The sequence below is a fragment of the Podarcis tiliguerta genome (assembly GCF_965153285.1).
Source record: "Podarcis tiliguerta genome assembly, chromosome: 16".
NCBI lineage: Eukaryota > Metazoa > Chordata > Lepidosauria > Squamata > Lacertidae > Podarcis > Podarcis tiliguerta.
Window position 1 is genome coordinate 31,338,685 of NC_139549.1, and position 19,783 is coordinate 31,358,467.

Genomic DNA, 19,783 nt, shown 5'->3' on the forward strand with positions numbered 1-19,783 from the left:
GAGGCTGCTTTCTGCAGTTGGCTGCAAACCTTTCCTTGGAGCTGGCTCATTCATGACACTGTGTGAGCAGAGCTGAGCTAGATGGCTCTATAAGGACGCTTTCCTATCTTCCTCCCTTCCAAACTTTGTGCAAACAAATCAGGACGAGTGCCCAAGAAACAGGCAATCTGAAAGTGGCCACTATATTTTTAGTTACTTATTGTGTTTATATCCCACCATTTTCCTCCCGCCAAGGAGCTCAGAGTGGCATACACTGGTTCTCCTTTAATCCCCACATCAACCCTGTGAGGTAGGTTAGGCTGAGAGACAGTCCCTGGCCCAAGGTCACCCTGTCATGGTCGAGTGAGGATTCGAACCCAGGTCTCCCAGGTCCTAGCCCAACACTTTAACCATTACACCACACAGGCTCTCCAATGCATTTCAAGTCCCAAAATTTCATGTCTTGCTGACACCACCACGAAGCATCCTCCTAATTTTCTGGGATACGAGCACTCTGGATATCTCATTATATTACAGATCCTAATGTCTTCCAAATCAGGGTCCATTCTGGGGCATACTAGACTGGGAATCTTTTCATCCTTTGCTCTAAATCCCTCTGCAGTAAAACTGTTTTGTGACAATAAACTCAGGGAGAATAACAGGAGGGAAAGGAATATTTTTCTACTCTTTTCATGCACTTTTTGTGACTCTCTCGCTCTCTCCGCTCCCCACCCCACTCCCGAAAGAAAATCCACCGTGTTTAGAATGAAAATAAAATTCACACTTTGTATTCAGGCTTGCCTGTGGGCAAAGCAAATCTTTAAAGCCCGGCACTTAGACATAAGCAATCCTGCAAAACTGGAGCATGCTGGTTTTAAATGAGCACTGGTGAGCTAGTGTTTTATCCAGCAACTGCCTTGGAAATGTGAGTCCCGAGAGCTTTTTCGGGACGGATCTGCATTCCTAAAGTAGCTCACTATCTGTTGGAAGAGATGGTCTCCCGTCAAAAAATAAAATAAAATAAATAAAAAATTGGAATATTAAATTCCTGCTTGGCTCGCTATGCAGATGGCACAGTTTCAAGAGCAAATTTCCAGGCGGAGTTGGGATGGCACTGCTATCTTACTGCTATTTGAGGTAACCAGAATATCCTGCCTTAGGTCATATCTGCACCATACATTTGACTCAGTTTCATACGATTTCAAGCAGCTACCGGAGCCGTAGTTTGTTAAGGGGAATGGAGACCCCTGTTTGCCTGGCAGAAAGACAACTTTCAAAGTGCTCACTGGAAGGAGAGATCCTGAAGCTGAGGCTCCAATACTTTGGCCACCTCATGAGAAGAGAAGACTCCCTGGAAAAGACCCTGATGTTGGGAAAGATGGAGGGCACAAGGATAAGGGGACGACAGAGAACGAGATGGTTGGACAGTGTTCTTGAAGCTACTAACATGAGTTTGACCAAACTGCGGGAGGCAGTAGAAGACAGGAGTGCCTGGCGTGCTCTGGTCCATGGGGTCACGAAGATTCAGACACAACTAAATGACTAAACAACAATCAATCAATCCCTCTTCCCTGAAGACTCTGAAAACTGCAGGCCCTCCAAGTATCCTTAATTTCCAGGGACAGTCCCAGATTTACAGAAGCCATCCCAGTTTCTGATTTGATCCCGGAATGTCCCACATTTCCTTAGGACACCCCGATTTTCATTGGAGAATCGTTGGAGGGTATGGAGTCATGTGACCCCTGAGCCAAGGAAGTAAGCAACTATACAAGCTTTAGAAGACATGTGAAAGCAGCCATGTATTGGAAAGTTTTTTTAATATTTAATGTTTTATTATGTTTTTATATATGTTGGAAGCTGCCCAGAGTGGCTGGGGCAACCTAGCTAGATGGGTGGGGTATAAATAAAATAATAATGATAAATAATGATAATGATAATAATAGAACAGGGATATCCAACAGGTCGATCGCAATCTACTGGCTGATTGCGGGGCCCCAACCCCCCCCCCCCAAAAAAAAGCTCAACAACTCTGGTCAATCCAATGGTGTAGATCACTGCCAGGTTTTTATATAGTGGGAGTAGATTGCAATCTCTTGGAAGTTGGAAGTGCCTGGAATAGAATATCCACCATCAATGAAGAGGCCTTTGTGGTGGCACCTGGTTGCACCCCCTCATAAATTTGCACCCGGGGCCATGCCCCACCCCCACCCCAACTATGCTACTGCCTTGGCATGACCACATAACACTTGTAAGGCTTGTTGTTCTTGAGCAATTCCTTTCGGCAGGCATGTGGTGGCAGAGCAGTTTCTTCTCCCTTCCTCTTTAGTTGTCTCTTATTTGAAGGACAAAGATAATTTTTCGCTGGCCAGAGAACTTCACTGTGGCACAAGATGGATTTGGGGACAGGGGAATCATCTCTGATACCAGAGCGGCTTAGATTTAAACTCCAAAACATGTTCTCCGCTTGCAAGGCTCAACTGGCTTCTTACCCAGGAAGTTGGAGAGGAGCCACTCCAACGAGATTTGCTTTGGTATCCAAAATGGGAGCCAAGCCCAGTTATTTGAATCACAGGATGTGTTAATTAATGAACTGTCGCCACTCAAGAGTCTGTTCATGGCTGAGCTTGGATTGTGATGTGGCAAAAGATCTTTATTTGTTTGTTTGTTTTGAACAGAACAGTGAGGGAGTTTGGGAATGGTGAGAAAATGGATTCCGTTCATGTTTAGAGGTGAATCTACCCCATTCACGCTTTTTATTATTATTATTATTTTTTTATTAAGGGTTTTCTTGTTTTACAGAAGTAAGTGTAATGCCTCGTTGTTGTTTTTCCATGTAACATTTTTACAAATCCATTTCATTTGTTGAGGCATTAGGGGGAGAAGAAAAGAAAAAAGAAAAAGGGGGGTGGAGAGAGGGGAAATGGAAGGGGGTGGGGTTTAAAGCGATACAGTGGTACCTTGGGTTACATAGGCTTCAGGTTACAGACACTTCAGGTTACAGACTCCAATAACCCAGAAATATTACCTCGGGTTAAGAACTTTGCTTCAGGATGAGAACAGAAATCGTGTTCCAGTGGCGCGGCGGCAACAGGAGGTCCCATTAGCTAAAGTGGTGCTTCAGGTTAAGAACAGTTTCAGGTTAAGAACGGACCACCAGAACGAATTAAGTACTTAACCCGAGGTACCACTGTATATGAAACGAAATGCAGCTATCCTTCCAAATTCACACTTCTAGCAAACATTGCAATTCAGGCTGAGAAAAGTGTACATAAATTCGCAAGAAATGCAAAGCGTAGATTGGCCAACAGTTGCACAATGGGTAAGTGTGTCTGGCTATAAACCACAAAGTTGGTGGTTCGAGCCCAAACAGGGACAGCTATGAGCAGATTCCTGCATTGAAGGGGATTGGACTAGGTAGCCCCCAGGTCCCTTCCTACTCTGCAATTTTATGATTCTATGTAAAATTCACATGTTAGGAAGAATAGCAAACAAAAATGCATTATATTAGGGAAAATGTAAATATTACAGTGTGCATATTAGGCAGAATTGCATGCAGAAATGTGTATTTTCTTGTGAAATGCTGTAAAAGCACCTCTATACCCTTGCTTTTGACACTTGAGATGTAGATCTTTAGGACCCACTTTATTCCTGTGATTGTAAATTCTTTTAAACCATTTTAAATATTGTCTTTAATATTGTGTGGGACTTTAGGTTGAAGGGCGGGTTAATAATAATAATATGAAAAATTAGGAGAAATAGAAAGGCTGATTAGTTTTCATGAGGACTTTTTAAAAAATTGCATATGTATGTGGAAAATCTGCAGAACTGAGTTTAAAACAGGGAAAATGAGAAACTCAGGACTCAGTTAGATTGGTAAAGAAAAAGCGTTTTATATGTGTGATATAACACTGTGACACCAGGTGGCGCTGTGGAGTCCCATCTTTCCCCACCGGATTTCCCTGTACAGTGGTTACAAACTTAATTTGTTCCAGAGGTCCGTTCTTAACCTGAAACTGTTTTTAACCTGAGGTACCACTTTAGCTAATGGGGCCTCCCGCAGCCGCCGGCATGATTTCTGTTCTCATCCTGAGGTAAAGTTCTTGACCTGAGGTACTATTTCTGGGTTAGCGGAGTCTGTAACCTGAAATGTTTGTAGCCCAAGGTGTTTGTAACCTGAGGTACCACTGTATGTGTTTACAATGTGTTTAACTGAAACACTTCTAGAATCAGCCTCAGAGAAACTGAGACTGAGCAATTTGCCCATCCCTACGGTGTGTCCTTTTAAAAAAGAGGCTGCTATTTCTCTCCTTCAGTTTTGAGACCATCCAGTCTCTGATACCTAATGCTTCCCTTTTCCCCACAAAGTTAAGATATTTATGAGCTATTGCCCAAATGGTGGATTTGTTGGGGAGAGGAGTCGTAAGTAGCACGACAAGATGCAAAATAATGGGGGGGGGGGCGTCTTTACCTTTATGAGTTGTTTAAAACAAGGGGATTTGGGGGCAGAGCAGCTTGAAACAGCAAAAATAGAAAACCCTACATATTGTCTAATCTTTTAGGATAGAACTTTTTTTATGTATGCAACAACTGCAGCAAGATTACTTATTGCAAAGTATTGGAAAACATATGGTCTACCCACCGGGGAAGAATGGCAAATGAAGTTGATGGACTACATGGAACTGGCGGAAATGACTGGCAGACTCTGAGACCAGGGAGAAGAGTCGGTGGAAGAAGACTGGAAAAAGTTTAAAGATTATTTACAGAAATACTGCAAAATTAATGAATGTTAAAAGACTGGTGGAATGAAGTTATATGGCTTTAGCAGAAATGTTATAAGGATTTAAGTATAAATAGATTAATAGACTATTATAGGTAAAATAAGGTTAGAATGTGTTAAGATAATTATAGGACAGAAAACAGAGAAAGATGGAAAGGAATTGCTGAAATAATTGATAGAAGTGAAATACAAAAAGGGAGGTGCGAGGAGGTCGGTGAAATAAGTGAATGAAAGACAAGATATTGAAACTGTTTGAGTGTTTTAAACTGTTTTTCTTTGGCTTTGTTAGTTTAATGTGTTAGTGTTATGTAGTGTCTTTGTATTGTATTGTATTGTTCTTTTTTTGTTTTTGTTTTTGTTTTGTTTTGTAGTGTTTAAATTGTTCAAAAAGTAATAAATATTATTTTTTTAAAAAAACATATTGTCTAATCTTTTGCATTATCCCATCACCCCCAGATCTCAGTAGTTCCTCTTAAGTGTTGAATTTGTAGCATGTGTTTTGATAAAACTCATCTCATCCACAGCTAAAGGCAGTTTTCTCAGTACAGTCGTACCTTGGTTTTTTAACAGCTTAGCTCTCAAACGTTTTGGCTCCTGAACGTCGCAAACCCAGAAGTGACTGTTCCGGTTTGCGAACTATTTTTGGAAGCTGAGCGTCCAAAGGGCCATCCAATTGGCTGCAGGAGCTTCCTGCAGCCAATCAGAAGCCGCGCTTTGGTTTCTGAACGTTTTGGAAGTCGAACGGACTTCCGGAACGGATTCCGTTCAACTTCCAAGGTACGACTGTATTGTTTGTAAATGTTTTCATCTGCACTCTGTTTATGTTCTGGATGGTGCCGGATTTATGTATAAGCTAAACAAGCTATAGTTTAGGGCCCCACTCTCTTGGGGGCCCCCAAAAAAATTAAAGGAAAAAAATACTGGATGTACATTTCCAAAATATAAGATAAAAAAAAAAACCTACATACAGTTAGGTCTTAATAATTATTTCACTATTAATATACTTCTTCTTAACTGTATTTCGGTTCAACAATTACTTTGATAAAATACATATTTTGCTATGTGCAAATGGCTTTAGATACCTATTTAACACAAAAAAGCAACAATTTGTTATTCACAAAGGATAGCTGGACATACAAAGGGCTCCATTACCTTCAGTAGCTTAGGGTCTCATCGAACCTAAATCTGACCCTGGTTCTGGAGCCAGTCCACACAATGCTGGTCTCCCAAATTAGAGTTCAGTGACATGGGCGTAGACTGAAAAGACTCTTTTTATGCCAGTCACTTGACCAAATGCCTATCTTGTCAAGGGCATGTAAATTATGGCTTATCCAAGTCTAGAATCTCCAGGGACAGAATCTGTTGGAAACCTCTAGTGTAAAAGAGATGGAGTTAAAATAAGAGAGAGGTATCAGGGAGAACATATCAGGCTGAGGGGATTTTTGGAATTCCATAAATTCCAGTGGTGGGACACAGATAGCTCAACATTCCTAACCTCAAATCTAAGCATTTGGATGTCTAGGGAAGTCAAAAATCCCTAGCTTTCCTTTACAAAAAGAGAGAGAGAGAGAGAGAGTAAATTTCCAGCATTTTAAAACTATTTTTATTCCTTTCCTGCATTTGTAGAACTTGGGAAATGTAGACACTATTACAGTGGTACCTTGGGTTAAGTACTTAATTTGTTCCGGAGGTCCGTGCTTAACCTGAAACTGTTCTTAACCTGAAGCACCACTTTAGCTAATGGGGCCTCCTGCTACCGCCGCCGTGTGATTTCTGTTCTCATCCTGAAGCAAAGTTCTTAACCCGAGGTACTATTTCTGGGTTAGCGAAGTCTGTAACCTGAAGTGTATGTAACCTGAAGCATATGTAGCCCGAGGTACCACTGTATTCTCAATTTCTGTGAGACATTGGCCTGCTCTCCCCCCCCCCCCCAGCCCAGTGTTTTGCCTGGAAAAATCTCTGTGGAAGCGCATACCTACGGAAAACTCCTCAAAGCAGAAAATTATTTATAACCTTAAGTACAGAAGGCTAATCTTTGTCAACATCTAGGGTGTAAGTAAGTTGGACAGAAAGTGGGGGGGGGGGATAATTGATTTTCCATGTTTTGCTTCTTACTACGCTCTAGGTTTGTGAAATTACAATCATTCCCCTGAATGTACCAATCATGAATTCAGTTCCCTGCATGCCAACACTTAAAGCTAAAATAGGAATGCCCGTGTAAACGAAAGAGGCTTCAGGAAGGGTGAACGGTGTGGGAGGGTAACACCAAGGTTCGCTGAACTGCAGAAAAACATTGGGGCGGGAAAAGGGTGGCAAACAACTCAATGAACATTGAGCAAGCATAGCTGTCAAGTGTCTCTTATTTGAAGGGACAGTCCCTTATTCCAGTGCCATGTCCCGCTGCTGTCCCTTATTGATGGATGTCCCTTAAATGATGTCCCTTAAATTTCAAAGGAAGCAGCTCCTCTCCCTCCCTCCCTGCCGGCCAGGGAGGCGGGAGCCTCCAACTGTGTTGCTTGGCTGTGTTGCTCACCCAATAAGGAGTCTAAGAATGACTGGGGGGTGGAGCTTGCATGCCTTGTGTGTGGCTAGTTAATGCAAGCTGAGGGGTTTTTTGAATGCTGGATGCCATTTTGTTGCACGTGCTGCTGGAAACTTTGCAGTGCAAAGCCAGGCCAGGGAGCCAACATAAGTTGAGGCTGCATAGGCCTTGTGGTGCATGTGATTCAGATTCTATTCAGTTGAACCTCTGGTTACAAAGTTGGTTGGACAGTGTTCTCGAAGCTACCAGCATGAGTTTGACCAGACTGCAGGAGGACAGGAAGACTGGAGTGCCTGGAACAGGTGAGGCTGCAGGTCCCTTATTTTGGCTGTTGGTCCCTTATTTTCAAGGCTGCTGGTCCCTTATTTTCAAATCTGTAAGTTGACAGCTATGAGCAAGGCTTGGTGGCTGCAGAATTCTGAGTGCTGGACAGGGAAGAAAAATGGGAAACTGGAGGAAGGGGTTGGAATGGAGTAGTCCGGAAATGGACATGGCTGGCTTGGTGGCACCCTGAGCAGGGGTACTCCACATGCAACGTTTTGTTGCAAGTCTCACCCTTGTTTATTTTTGGTTGAAGTATGGGCAGGATTCAGCTGTCATAGCCTTTGGCTTGTCCATCCATTTTAAAAGACAAGCACAGCTGGAAAGGTTTGTTTTCTTGCTGGTACCTGAGCACAGCTTTTTTTAATGCTTTGCAGCTATAAGGAGGGAGAGAGAGAGAGAATAACCCTTCTGTATTGTATTTTTTCAGATTCCCCAAGGGACTCTCGGGAGCTGGATCTTTAGTCCAGAGATAAATTGGAGGAGAGATCCCAGGGGAATAACCCAGGGATATTGGAGACACATTGTCAAATTAGAGTCGGCTAAATCAACACAAGTTCTTAGGTGGATATTTCTCCTAGGCATCTGCTGGGGGCAGAAAGGAAATATCAGAAGTACATGCAATGGGTTGACAATTGTGGAATAACAGACCAGAAAAAGGGGGGAAACCCACTCACTTTCAGCCCTCTAGATCAGGGGCCGGCAAGGCTTACCTTGACTGGGCCGGTTCACTGCCACGGAGCCCCCTCCATGCAGTGGCGTAGCGTGGGTTGTCAGCACCCGGGGCAAGGCAAGTAATTTGCGCCCCCTAACCCATGGATTTGCGCCCCCTAACCCATGGATTTGCGCCCCCTAACCCTAACCCCCAGATGTTGCGCCCGGCCCCCCCTGCACCCCCCACGCTACGCCACTGCCTCCATGGGCCAGATCATGGGTGTGTGTAAGAGCACGCCCATGATTTCCGGTGCCGGCGTCTGCACAGACGCGATTTTCAGCACCACAAAGCAAGTCCCCGCCCTACGCTGCACAGTTTAACGCAGCGTGCGGGAACTGACTGAGTAGGTGGCTTGGTTCGGGAGTGGCTTGTAGGCTGGTAAAATGATCCCCATGGGCCGCTTGTGGCCCATGGGCCTTGGGTTGCTGATCCCTGCTCTAGAGGTTGCTCGGCAACAGCTCCCATCAGTCCCAGCAAACAGAGTCAATGGCCAGGAATGGTGGGAGTTGTAGTTCAGCAACCTCTGGGGAACCACAGATTCCCCACACCTGTCCTACTTGCATGTTGTTGTTGTTGTTTAGTCATTTAGTTGTGTCCAACTCTTCATGACCCCACAGACCAGAGCATGCCAGGCACTCCTGTCTTCCACTGCCTCCCGCAGTTTGGTCAAACTCATGTTGGTAGCTTCGAGAACACTGTCCAACCATCTGGTCCTCTGTCGTCCCCTTCTCCTTGTGCCCTCCATCTTTCCCAACATCAGGGTCTTTTCCAGGGAGTCTTCTCATGAGGTGGCCAAAGTATTGGAGCCTCAGCTTCAGGATCTGTCCTTCCAGTGAGCACCCAGGGCTGATTTCCTTAAGATTGGAGAGGTTTGATCTTCTTGCAGTCCATGGGACTCTCAAGAGTCTCCTCCAGCACCATAATTCAAAAGCATCAATTCTTCAGCGATCAGCCTTCTTTATGGTCCAGCTCTCACTTCCATACATCACTACTGGGAAAACCATAGCTTTAACTATACGGACCTTTGTTGGCATACTTGCATACATAGAATTTTACACTGAATTCTGGGAGGATCCCGTATTATACGGGATGTCGGGCAGCCCTATCCGAGGGCTATTTATTAGAAAGAAGGAAAGGCCTAGGCAATATTTCTCAAAGCTGCTCTGAGAGAATCACAAGGGCTGCGTTCAGCCGTGTATTAACCCCTCATAAGAACACAGAAATCAACACCGCCTGACCAATTCAGCAAAGAGGGCTTTTACGCCATTTTAACAATCTGAAGCGTCTCCGCTAATGGAAGAGCGGTGCAATTGGCGCTCAACTGTTTCTGATGGACTGGAATGATGGATGCAGCTAACCTGCTGAACTCATTCCCCACAAAACCCAGAGGGCTGCAAGAGGTCATAGGTACCTCTCCAGGAATTGCCGCACAGAGCAGAGAAAGGAACAGGGGAAATGTGAAGGAGGAGCCGAGTGTCGCTTTTTGGAAAGCTGCTTCTGAAAAGGAAGGGTAGTTTTTTAAAAAAATGACGATGAAAATAATAATCAAGGAGGAGGTGGAAATAACCTGATGCTCCCTCTTGCCTTCTCCATTACAGGAAGGCTAATGCCTCGTGCGTTTTTGCCACACAAACCGCCCCCGAGGATCAGAAAGAGCAGTTTGTCATTTTGACAAGAAATATGTCTCTCGGGGCTCCTTTAGCACCTCGGCTCACTTAAGAGTTTGTTTTTCTCTCCTTGTGCTCCGGCTAGACAGACAGGGTGCAAAAGGAATGAGCTCAAACGCTCAATCACAATGAAGCATCAAAGCAACAGTATGTACGCATTTATCTCAGGGGATAAGAATACAAGCAGAGCCCGCAGGATCAAGCCAACGGCCCATCGAGTCCAGCATCCTGTTCTCACAGCGGCCAACCAGTACGTTTTCAAGCACAATTCAAAGTGTTGGTGCTGACCTAAACGGCCTCGGTCCTGTATACCTGAAGGAGCGTCTCCACCCCCATTGTTCAGCCCGGACACTGAGATCCAGCTCCGAAGGCCTTCTGGCGGTTCCCTCATTGCGAGAAGTGAGGTAACAAGAAACCAAGCAGAGGGCCTTCTCGGTAGTGGCGCCTGCCCTGTGGAACGCCCTCCCTTCAGATGTGAAGGAAATAAGCAGCTATCTTATCTTTAAAATACAGTGGTACCTCGGGTTAAGTACTTAATTCGTTCCGGAGGTCCGTTCTTAACCTGAAACTGTTCTTAACCTGAAGCACCACTTTAGCTAATGGGGCCTCCTGCTGCTGCCGCACTGCTGGAGCACGATTCCTGTTCTCTTCCTGAAGCAAAGTTCTTAACCTGAAGCACTATTTCTGGGTTAGCGGAGTCTGTAACCTGAAGCGTATGTAACCGTATACCGAATGTACCACTGTATATCTGAAGGCAGCCCTGTTTAGGGAGGTTTTTAATATTTAATGCTATATTGTTTGTAACACTCGATTGGGAGCCGCCCAGAGTGGCTGGGGAAATTCAGCCAGCTGGGTGGGGTATAAATAAATTATTATTGTTGTTGTTGTTGTTGTTGTTGTTGTTGTTGTTGTTGTTGTTGTCACCAGATTCCTACGGGAAGCGTGCAAACAGGAGCCGAGCCTGAGAACTTTGCACCGCTTCTGTTACCAATGGTAATACCAAACAAGGAAATAAATAAAGAGAAACATACTTACTCTACTCTATATCTCTGAAGAGGATATACTTAGGGGGCAAGTTTGTGATGAGCTGCAACAGGATGAACAGCTTAGGGGCAGCGGATCTCTGGCACAGCTAGCATTAAGTCTTCCAACACAGCTCAGCTGGAGCTACCACATTGCAACATGCTCAGCAAGCTGGGGTTGGTGTAAGTCCCCCGAAAGGGCTATTTTGGAGGCATGGTGAGGGCAGATTTAGCCTGGATTCTGAAGTCAGTTCAGCTCGGACACATGACCCGGCAACCCAGCATAGAAGACTGCTTTACAGGCTCGTTTCCCCTCTGTTATGGTTAGGTAAAGCTGGACCCCGCTGCTTGACGGGGTTTGGCTCTAATGTCACTTTGCACCAGTTTAATTTACACAGGCCTGCTTTCGGGCACTTTCTTGGCATAGGATTGCTCCCTTGGTCTAGGTAAAAAGGTAAAGGACCTCTGGATAGTCCAGTCAAAAGCAACTAGGGGGTTGCACTCTCATCTCGCTTTCAGGCCAAGGGAGCCGGAGTCTGTTCACAGACGGCTTTCCGAGTCATGTGGCCAGCAGGACTAAACCGCTTCTGGCGCAATGGGACACCGTGACGGAAACCAGAGCGCACAGAAACGCTGTTTACCTTTCTGTCGCAGTGGTACCTATTTATCTACTTGCACTTTGATGTGCTTTCGAACTGCTAGGTTGGTAGGAGCTGGGACAGAGCAACAGGAATTCACCCCGTCGTGGGGATTCGAACCGCCGACCTTCCGATTGGCAAGCCCAAGAGGCTCAGCGGTTTAGACCACAGTGCCACCCGCGTCCCTTTTACCAGGGGTCAGCAACCTAAGGCCCATGGGTCGGAAGCAGCCCGCGAAGGTAGTTTGACCAGCCCACGAGCTGCCCCCAAACTGAGCTGCCTGCTCACACGCTGTGCTAAACTGGCACAACGTGGCACGGGGACTCACTTCCACGGTGCCACAAATCACATCTGCACACACTCAGATTCTGGAAATCATGGGAACACATGTGTGATCCAGCCCACGGAGGAATCTCCATGGGACTGATCCTGCCCAGGAATTATAGAATCATAGAGTTGGAAGAGACCACAAGGGCCATGGAGTCCAACCCCCTGCCAAGCAGGAAACACCATCAGAGCACTCCTGACATATGGTTGTCAAGCCTCTGCTTAAAGACCTCCAAAGAAGGAGACTCCACCACACTCCTTGGCAGCAAATTCCACTGTCGAACAGCTCTTACTGTCAGGAAGTTCTTCCTAATGTTTAGGTGGAATCTTCTTTCTTGTAGTTTGGATCCATTGCTCCGTGTCCGCTTCTCTGGAGCAGCAGAAAACAACCTTTCTCCCTCCTCTATGTGACATCCTTTTATATATTTGAACATGGCTATCATGTCACCCCTTAACCTCCTCTTCTCCAGGCTAAACATGCCCAGCTCCCTTAGCCGTTCCTCATAAGGCATCGTTTCCAGGCCTTTGACCATTTTGGTTGCCCTCCTCTGGACACGTTCCAGTTTGTCAGTGTCCTTCTTGAACTGTGGTGCCTAGAACTGGACACAGTACTCCAGGTGAGGTCTGACCAGAGCAGAATACAGTGGCACTATTACTTCCCTTGATCTAGATGCTATACTCCTATTGATGCAGTCCAGAATTGCATTGGCTTTTTTAGCTACCGCGTCACACTGTTGGCTGACCCCTGCTTTTACAGTGGTACCTTGAGTTAAGAAATTCGTTCTGGAGGTCTGTTCTTAACCTGAAACTATTCTTAACCCGAGGTACCACTTTAGCTAATGGGGCCTCCCGCTGCCACTGTGCCGCCGCCACACGATTTCTGTTCTCATCCTGAAGCAAAGTTCTTAACCCGAGGTACTATTTCTGGGTTAGCAGAGTCTGTAACCTGAAGCGTATGTAACCCGAGGTACCATTGTACCTTCCCTTGGTCTATGCTAGGTTAAGGATCTAAACAACACAGCCCCTATCACAGCAGTTTGTTTTGTTATTGCCTTTCTGGAACAGGTATCTCATAAGCTAGAAGTATCTAAACAACAGCGCTGTAATGACAGATATACATTTTTCCCCTATATGACATGATTTTATTTCTTATATGAATATGCAGGCACACGGTTGCTCAGCGCCACCAAGATATGCAAATGCCTGGCTCATCTAAGACTTTGCAGAACCTTTATTCTCAATAATGGATGGAACTCGCAGGTGGAGAAGACTTTCATTTCTACATATCTTTGTTATTTCGCAAAGGGAATCTTTGTATGAGTCAATACTTTATTATTCCTTTGGAGCTGAGCCACTCCTTTGTACTTTCATCCTTCCAGGCTGTGACACTCTAAGGTTTACAATTTTTTTTATCCGTAGTTTTCTCTCTTTTTGTTGTGCTTGCACTTCTTGGCAAAATCAACAAAATATTTAATTTTTAAAAAATTGTTTACTTAGAACTTAAAACCCACATTTGGCAGCAGCTGGGGGGGTGGGTGGGAAGAAGGATACAGACTTAACTGCTACCTTGCCCCCTAAATCTATAAGCTGAATTAAGAGCTGTGCTGATGATACTTTAGAATGCAACCTTGATCTGGGAAGAAAAACAAGATTCCCCCCCCCCTTTTTTTTTTTTGCTTCCTTTCATGCTTTAATGACATAAGATTCAAAATGCAGTGCTCAGCATTGCGGGAGCAAATGCCCCGAGTCTCTCTGGATCAACAGAATCTTTGCAAATAAAACACACCTCGCATTTAAGACGCATTTAAGACCCTCCTTACCTGCCGCTCGTGGCATTCCAGAAACACCTCAAAGAGCTTTCGCTTTTCCCAAAGCACCTTCGGAACATATGAGCAAGAGACGCCGCAAGAGACTGGTTGGGATTACGAAATGCCGGTGACTACTACAATCTCCTAAAAGGGAATTTTCCCCTACCTTTCTCCACCTGCTGCTGACATCATGCCTGCCAACAGACATGTGTAAAAAACAAAAACAAAATAAACACCCTACCAAATGAATTGTTTGCAGATTCTTTCCTTTATCAGTCATGTTTCACCCTTTGCCCCATCTAGTCTAGGAATCAAAGTGAAGCCGACGTGAGGGTGGCTCTATGACCCAGCGTCCAGTGCACACTCTTGCAGATTCTGAAATCCACATTCTGAGGCCTCCAGAATGCAGGATAATTATTATTATTATTATTATTATTATTATTTAATTATACCCCGCCCATCTGGCTGGGTTTCTGCAGCCACTCTGGGCGGCTCCCAACAGAATATTAAAAATAGAATCAAACATTTAAAACTTCTATAAACAGGGCTGCCTTCAGATGTCTTCTAAAAGTCAGATTCCGGAGGTCTGTTCTTAACCTGAAACTGTTCTTAACCTGAAGCACCTGAAGCTCCTGCTGCTGCAGCGCCACCGGGGCACAATTTCTGTTCTTATACTGAAGCAAAGTTCTTAACCTGAAGCACTATTTCTGGGTTAGCGGAGTCGGTAATGAAGCGCATGTAACCTGAGGTACCACTGTAGTTGTTTATTTCCTTGACATCTGGTGGGAGGACGTTCCACAGGGGCGGGCGCCACTACCGAGAAGGCCCTCTGCCTGGTTCCCTGTAACCTCGCTTCTTGCAGTGAGGGAACCACCAGAAGGCCCTCGGAGCTGGACCTCAGTGTCTGGGCTGAATGATGGGGGTGGAGATGCTCCTTCAGGTCTACCGGGCCGAGGCTGTTTAGGGCTTTAAAGGTCAGCACCAACACTTTGAATGGTGCTTGGAAATGTACCAGGAGCCAATGTACGCTTTCCCCCTGCACAGTTCCTCCAGCTCAAATTGCCCCTCCACCACAGCTGCTATCAGCAGCTGAGCGGAAAGCCTAAGAGACACAATACGGCATCCTGGGTGTTGTTTTTCCTCCTCTCCTCTTAAACCAGGGGGATGGAGCAGGGTTGGGTAGGATTGATACGCAACCCACCAGAGCCTACCTCTGATCTAAATCTCTACCTAACCGCCTTTTTGCTTTCAGCCAGCCAGCACAGATCCCCTGCCTCGTGTGCAGTTTAGCCCTGAGTAGCTTGTTCTGAACTTCATTGCTTCTGCAGCGCTCAAGTTACGTTTTTGGCCCCGGATAACAAGAGTTTGACAGATAAGGTTAAGAACAGGCCCGTGCTTGTGCCTAAGGAACCAATCTAAATTCTCGTCTCCAAGAGCTGCGCTGGGTCACTCAATATGTTCTTTCAGTATTAAACCGGACAGTAAAAGATAACAGCAACAAGCCTCCCTAGAAAAGGAGGAAATTAGGAGCTGGGAGTCAAGAAATCCATCACCGAATGTTCGCTCAGGTTGCTAGAGTGGAAATCATGCTCCTCTCAATTGGATCAGTGCTTGTTTCATCCGTGTGTGTGTGTGTGTGTGTGTGTGAGAGAGAGAGAGAGAGAGAGAGAGTTGCATTCCAAGCTAAGCTGGAAAGCCAAATCAAGGCAAGAATGCTTTTCATTCAATAATAATAATAATAATAATAATAATATAATAATAATAATAATAATAATAATAATAAATTTTATTTATATCCCACCCTCCCCAGCCGAAGCCGGGCTCAGGGCGGCTAACAACAATCAAATAATCAAACAATCAAATAATCCAACATTCTAAAAACATTTCATTATAAAAATTAATTAAAATCAAATTAATGGCAACCGTTAAGCAAAAACTAAAGAATAAACTAAAGTCTTATCAAAGAGGCACTGCAGAGGTGCCCTACAGGAATTTTAAAATCCTGGAGTGAGAAACCTCAGAGCTGGATTGGGGGTGGGGAGATCATAGATGTGGCCCCCCAGGTCTCTCTACCTGGCCCTTGAAATTATCCCTAGGCCACACCCCAAGTGCCTCCCTCCTGGCCTGGAATGTGTCCTTAACTGTGATCATGCCCCTTGCTTGCCAGGCTGGAGGGCGGAGAGGGGTGTGTTGAAGCTAGATGACTCGGCAAAGGCAAAAAATTACATTCATGGCTCCATCCACCAACGGCGTGTGGCCCTCACAAGGTTGCCCACAAGTGAATGTGGCCCTTCTCCTGCTCCACAGTTTTACATCCCCTCAACAATAAGCATCCTATTCCCACTGAGAATGCTCTGTGAAGTCTTCACTGAACCATGGGAAGGTGTGAAAATGGCTTTAGATACCTGTTAGGTCCATCAATTACCATAGAGCATATATTCGACACAAAAAGCAGCGACAATTTGCTGTTGACAAAGGACAGCTGGACATATAAAGGGCCCCATTACCTTCAGTAGCTTAGGGCCTCATCAGACCTAAATCCAGCCCTCTCTGCATGCAAAGCTGATGTTCTACCACTGAGCTGCATCTCCTTCCCTGAGGCTAGACTTGTCTGAACGGGAGCTTCAACATAAACAAGCTTGACCTTCTCTGAGATGTCCCCCCCCCCACCCTCCGTTGCCACTTCTGTAAACTTCCTTCCCCGAGCATGTAGGTTAGCACCGCAGCGTGTTATCTGGGGCTCAAATTCTTTCACTAAGGGCCTGTGGCCTTTCACCTTTCCTTTTAAGAAGGGGCTGGTTATCAAAGTGGAACAGCAGTCAAGTCCAGATACGCCATAGAGCCCCTTAAGTTGGGGTGAATCATCAGCAGGTTGGGACAGAACAAGGAAGAGAAAACAAGCAGTGGGTTTTTGGGTTTTGGGTTTTTCCCCAGGTGAAACAAAAATGCATAGATAGGAGTTGGATGGGATTACGAAAGCCAGGATATTGCGGGGAGGGGGTATGTGCAAAGGAGAAAAGAAGAAGTTAAACATGCATGTGTTTCCTGGTAGGGTGCCCAGAGGAAGACTATGAGACTCAAAGAGCTTTCAGACTGCCGCTGTTTTCAGGTGGGGTTCAATCACATATTGGCAAATTCAGGTGATCTCAAGGTCCTGAACCTGTGCATACACACAAACCCACATTGAGAACTTTTTGCAATGGAAATTGACTGGAAAATGCAGTGGGAAGTATGGTAAAAAGGTACAGGTAAAGGGACCCCTGACCATTAGGTCCAGTCGTGGCCGACTCTGGGGTTGCGGCGCTCATCTTGCTTTATTGGCCGAGGGAGCCGGCATACAGCTTCTGGGTCATGTGGCCAGCATGACTAAGCTGCTTCTGGCGAACCAGAGCAGCACACGGAAACACCGTTTACCTTCCCGCCGGAGTGGTACCTATTTATCTACTTGCACTTTGACGTGCTTTCAAACTGCTAGGTTGGCAGGAGCAGGGACCGAGCAACGGGAGCTCACCCTGTCGTGGGGATTCGAACCGCCAACCTTTTCATCGGCAAGCCCTAGGCCCTGTGGTTTAACCCACAGCACCACCCGTGTCCCGGGAAGTATGGTATAAGGCATAATTTGACACATCATCATCTGACCTCCCCGCAAACAAATCAGAAGAAACGCTCCCAAAATAGCCAACGTCATCTAATATCCCTACAAACAAATTAGGGCGAACAAGTCAACCTCATCTAATCTCCCCGCAAACAGATTAGGATGAGTGCTCGACGGATAGCCAACGTCGTCTGATCTCTTTGCAAGCAGATTTGGACGAATGATGAATACACAGATTGTTTGGATGCATCCTTCGGGAGCACTGAACCCCCATCTCAAACCAACGCAGCCCATAAGGAAATCCGAAAGGGTAATTGGTTATTCTGTTTAAGATTATGAACAAGAACCTTGAAACAGATCCATTGTGAGCATTATAGAAACAGAGACCTGCTCCTGCTGCAACAGGGCAAACCTGCTCTCCACAATCTAGCACTGTCATTCTTTATCTGTTATTATCTTTCAAGACACGTCAAACCTCATGGGCATATTTAATTTGTACACATTCTCTCTCTCTCTCTCTCTCTCTCTCTCTCTCTCTCTCTCTCTCTGGATCCATAATATTTTGCAGAGTTCTGCAGTTTGTCCAAGTGCGTTAAACCTGCTTGGTCTGTTGGCTGGACGAAAAGCCCCTTTTTGCTGACTTTATGAAATCATTTCAACAGCTATCGTTGGGCAACTAATAATTTCCACAGCTAAGGTGCTCCTGGATGTAAGGATATAATAAACCTGTAAATGCAGCTTAGCAAACATTTCAGTGCACAGTCTGCATGCAGATTTCACAGAGAAAGAGTGATAGCTGGACTCCATTGAAATCAACAGATTAAGTCCGTTGGATATCGTCACTGAATTATATCCATTGGATATCGCATACAGATCGCACGCAAAAGAAAATGGTATCTTTACAACGTGAGTATACTAAATTGGGTTGTAGCCACCTGAATTCTACACACTGAGTAGACCTACTGGAATGAATGGCTCTAAGTTAAGCACACTCATTAATTCCAGTGGGTCTACTCTACTGGATACAACCCAGGATTAGTATTTTTCCAGAATGTTTTAATTGTAGCCTATTTCCCCCCCACCGTGCATCCTACTTTTGAGAAAGTTTTGTTGGAAAACAGCATATAAAACATTCTAAATACATAAATGCTTGTAAATATATTTTCAGTTAAACAGGAGATCTTACAGTAACAAAAGACGCGCGGATGCATGCAATGTGTCAGAACTGTCTGGGAAACAATAACAGTAATAACTGTTAAATATTTATATATTCCCATTTCCCTGATGGCTCAAAACGTTTCAACATTCAGTAATTTTTTTACAAAGCTCATATGAAAATCTCATATTGCTGATGGGGGTGGGTGGGAGGGAGAGTGGGATTGTGATTTAGTGGGTTCTGGAGTGAGCTAGCATTTGAATTCAGGACCTTCAGCTCAGTGCTTAGAATACGCTTAAAAACTGCTAGGCCAGGAAAGGGGAAGACTTTGACTAGTGGATGGTACAACCCACCTGTCATCATTATGACATTATGACATGGGCTGCCCCGCCCACCTGTCAAAATCCCTTGTGCAGCACCGGAAAGCCAACTAGTTGTCAAACATTTCGGAACCATAGAGCAAGAGCTTTGTCACTGCCCAAGCATAAGGGTGGCAAAGCTATTTCCTTCAGGATTCAGCTGCATGGCCAAGTTTCCCAATGTGCTAATCCAGCGGCATCTTAACCTGCCCCACATCACATATGACATCAGCTGTGGGGCAGGTGGACATGGTTTTGGGAAAACAGTCTTGTGAGCCACACTGGAACCAGGTCGAAAGTTCCCGCAACCCTGCGCTAGGCTATTTATTTATTTGGTACATAAATTTCCTACCCTTCACCAAAGGCATACCCTCAAACATTTCTCTGATGAAAATATGGACATCCTATGGTTTTCCCTGTAGTGATGTATGGAAGTGAGAGCTGGACCATCAAGAAGGCTGATCGCCGAAGAATGGATGCTTTTGAATTATGGTGCTGGAGGAGACTCTTGAGAGTCCCATGGACTGCAAGAAGATCAAACCTCTCCATTCTGAAGGAAATCAGCCCTGAGTGCTCACTGGAAGGACAGATCCTGAAGCTGAGGCTCCAATACTTTGGCCACCTCATGAGAAGAGAAGACTCTCTGGAAAAGACCGTGATGTTGCAAAGATGGAGGGCACAAGGAGAAGGGGACGACAGAGGATGAGATGGTTGGACAGTGTTCTCGAAGCTACCAGCGTGAGTTTGACCAAACTGCAGGAGGCAGTGGAAGACAGGAGTGCCTGGCGTGCTCTGGTCCATGGAGTCATGAAGAGTCAGATATGACTAAACGACTAAACAACAACAATTCCATAATAATAATTTGACTACTTATACC

The 19,783-nt window shown here is 45.3% G+C and overlaps 1 protein-coding gene across 41 annotated transcripts in view; it reads right to left on the bottom strand.

Moving 5' to 3' along the window:
- ARVCF (ARVCF delta catenin family member) overlaps window positions 1–19,783 on the bottom strand; it is a 595,583-nt gene that overhangs the window by 193,053 nt on the left and 382,747 nt on the right. For 2 of the 41 annotated variants that reach the window (XM_083418204.1, XM_083418212.1), the window contains exon 1: window positions 13,809–13,897. The exons of 37 other annotated variants lie outside the window; for them this stretch is intronic. The gene's annotated coding sequence lies outside the window, so the exon portion shown is untranslated. Of the gene's footprint in view, window positions 1–13,808; window positions 14,002–19,783 lie in introns of those variants that run through there. 2 more of the 41 variants (XM_083418216.1, XM_083418202.1) reach the window with 2 other exon arrangements.